Source organism: Octopus bimaculoides, chromosome 15 (assembly GCF_001194135.2).
Source record: "Octopus bimaculoides isolate UCB-OBI-ISO-001 chromosome 15, ASM119413v2, whole genome shotgun sequence".
In the NCBI taxonomy this organism is placed as follows: domain Eukaryota; kingdom Metazoa; phylum Mollusca; class Cephalopoda; order Octopoda; family Octopodidae; genus Octopus; species Octopus bimaculoides.
In genome coordinates, this window is record NC_068995.1 from 37,735,598 (window position 1) to 37,739,545 (window position 3,948).

Consider the following 3,948-nt stretch of genomic DNA (forward strand, 5'->3'; position numbering starts at 1 on the left):
TTTTTGTTTATCAATGGTAAAAAATTGCAATTTTCAATTAGAAAAGCATCGTTCAAAGTTTCAATGATGACAAATCAAAAAGTTCATAAGAGACAAATTTAGAATTACGAATTAGGAGATGTTCAGAAATTTCAATGTTGACAAGCTTAAATGTTCATAACATTCAATAATATTAAAACTGTGCATCAATTTGTTTCAATATACAAAGCTTATTAGTGTTAGTAATAATCGACAAGAAATGAGCATTATCAAATTTTCAGTTATACTTAGTTAAGAGCGGAAAGCATACTCATTAAAAATATAAATTGCAGCTGAATATCCTTAGAAAGAAGAAAAACACCGAAGAAAAAAGAAAAAAAAAACACTCAATTTCTCCAGAAAAAAAAAACAAACAATCAGGAACAACAAACAATTCAAAAAAATTTAGTAACAATATTTCAACAGGGCTTCGAAATTGCAACTCCATATCACCATAGAAACAACAGTTGGTCTATCTCTAGACCAATGGAATTTTTACAAACAACAGTTGGTAACGTGACCTAACTCTAGGAAACCGAATTTCAGCAAATACGACAACGTGACCCTTTAGGGGAATCAACCAACCGGAATGACTGATGATCGTTCCCCACAGGGAAGCCAACCAAGTAGAAAGACACTCTTGACCACTGGAAAAACAAGACGTCATCAGTACTTTAACGATGGAAAAATCAGATCCGCTTGCGGAAAAAAATTATAAATACACACGTTGGTGGAATAATATCGTCAGTCTTCAAGTTTGAATTTTACAACTGGAGAAAAGGAAAAGAAAGAAAAAGGAGGTGAAAACGAAAAGGAAAATAAAGGAAAAGACCAAAGTAGAATATTCAATGAAATTTGTGTAAATTTGACGAAATTCTCCTGTCATTTTATTCATTCCTCCAAGGCGTGATGTTAATAACACGAAAACATATTTCTACTCATGCATTTTGAGTATTGAAATTGTATCAGATTCAGAATATTTTCTGAGAATATGCACTTTCATGTGTTTTCCATTATTGCAGCCGTTTGATGTAAAATGTTCAGCAAGTTAATGTGTCTGACTTCATATCTGTGCCTATTAAATCTTTAGTCTAATTGCTCTTTTTTACAAGCAACATAAATCAAGTTGTCTCGCGCATTCTGCCTCGTACACCAAATGAGAATCTTTACATGTCCCATCTTCTGTATAAATCATAACATTTTTGTTATGATTCGTGAGCGAATTCATTTGACTCGTGTTATTGCCCATTGAGCAGAGCTTACCTCTCTTGCGGCTGTTCTTCAAGGTACAGCGTGCAGATACTCCAATATTAGTTTCCTTGGAGTCAGAAGTATAGCTTAATACATATCGTTTAGTTCCGTCTAAAGACTATAATAGGCCTCTGAGGAAATATTAATTTGAAACGAGGATATTTTTCCGCAACATGCCGGTAACTTCCAAGCAACACTTGAAATGCTAGCAAAATTTCGGTGCCTGTTAATCACTAATGTAATTTTGTCACATATTGTACTGCGTTTGCTAACATTTTGTGTGAAGGTATAACTTTCTTTGCTAATCTTAGCTGTGTCGTTTTCTATTTTCTTTAATCATAATTCACTGTAACCGCGTGTGACGTAATGGTGTACAAAAGCATTTGCATGTTTTATAGTAATCCCCTATGTCCGTACAAATCCGTTTCATCCTAAAAAATTGAGTTTCCGAATTTGAAAGAATTACATGATGTGGATGATTGGAGCGACGGTGGATGTAAATGTGACATGACATGTACTTGCAAAATAACTGTCACTATTCTGCCTATAGAAATCTTAACTTTTTTGTCCAAAAATTCAACGCTACTTTTTGAAAAAGTAGACGTAAATGTAATGTTGGACTTAAGGCCATACTTTTTAGCAAAGCAGTCACAGAAATGCAAGAAGTCAATTAAACTATTCTGTGACCCTTCTCAAGCTAAAAAAAGAAAAAAAACAGGCATTATTGAACCAGAACAATTTAGAGATTCCCAGTGTTATTTCATGACCATATAGGGATTTGAATGTCTTCAGTAACTGTGTCTCGAATAATTCGTCATGAAGACATTAGCAAAATTAACTACTATAGCGGGTACACATGGCGCGACCCCTCGTCTGGTGGCAAAGTTTTTGTCCAAACATCATTGTGTTACTTTGTAACACAAACCTTAATAAAATTTGATGGAGTACCTTTGTTTGACCGTTTTTTCAATGCACCCCTTCATTGTAGTCAATATTGGGATATAAGGAAGAAACAGTGATTAAAAAAGTTGCTGATTTTAGACACCAATCAAAATTATCCCGAATATATAAGAACTTGATCTTTTCGGGACAGGGAGTAGAAAGCCATTCAGCCACTCCAAAATTTCGGCTGTAAACCATTCATATCCGATGCAGATTGGGCGCATTGGAGGAAATCTTTCGATGCGTGGTACTGCATTATTATTATTATTATTATTATTATTATTATTATTATTATTATTATTATTATTATTATTATTGTTCAGTAGTTTTATTTTTATAACGTGCTTTCACTTCACTACCGAGCGGAGCTCTGTGCGCCTTGGGTATGTGCTGTGGTTTGCTGTGGTGCGCTTATGTTTACTGTATTGAAAGTGTTTTGCGTAGAATTATTATTATTATTATTATTATTATTATTATTATTATTATTATTATTATTATTATTATTATTGAGCGAGAGAGCAGTGAATGCCATCAAAGTGACACTGGGGTATCACTACTATTCCGTAGTTTTATCTTTATCACGTGCTTTAACTGCACTACCGTGTAAATTGGGTATGTGTAAATTGGGTATGGGTAAATTGGATATGTGCTGTGGTTTGTTGAGGTACTCTTATTATCACTTTATTGCAAGCACTTTACGTCGGATGTGCGCGGTGTCTAGTAGTGCTATTTTCTGTATGTTATATATACTTGTAAGTGCTGGTATTTTTGTTATATATTTGTCTGAATGTCTTTTTTTATCATACCTAATGCGAGTACTATAATAGGAATTGTTTCTGTTTTTAAGCTCCTCGTTCCAGTTAACACTATTTCCAGACTTTTGTCATCTATCGGTATTGATACATCCATTAGAAAGCATTTTGTTTGATTTGCTGTCTCTGACAACTATATCTAGTCTATTAGCCTTGATTTCTCTATCTTTGTGTATTGGCATATCCCAGAGTAAGATTGCTTTCTCAATTTCTGTGACCTTTTCCGAGGTGTTCTTATACCATCCTTTTCAGGATGCTGATTGCAGATCTCCTACAACGTTCGTCAATATCGACATTTTTTCTGCCATATTAGAAATCTCTGAACTGCTTGTACATTTGTGTGCGAATCATACACCCCTTTCCATACACTTTCTGAAAATTTGCGTGGGTGCCTAAGCAGGTATCTCCATGACAACATAGGACTACTTCAAGTGCCTGGAGGAGGTAGTGCTGCCTTGCGCAAAGAAGGTGACTGCTGGAAGACCCTATGTCGAGCAAGATGACGCCGCACCATGCCACACATGCCGTTGAACACAGTCATGGCTGTCAGGCAATTTCTACGACCACATTACCCCTAACACCTGACCACCCCAGACTGCAGCCCCCCCTGATTAGTATGTGCAGGGTGCAGTTAAGCGAGAGACCAACAAAACTCCTTGTAACACCAAAGATGAACTGAAGGCAAGGATTATGGCAGTATTCAACAACTTAAACAAAGAGACCATCCAGAAGAGTTGAGGAACTTTCCAAAGTCGTCTGGCGGCCGAGGTTGAAGCCAACGGCGCTTTTATTAAATAGATTTTCTCTTTAGTATTTCAAAGTATTTTAATGTAATTTTGGTAAATATATCTGTTAAAATGAGGTGTCAGTGTTACTGTCATTTATGCGTAATTTTGACGACAAATTATTCACTACATCCTGTATA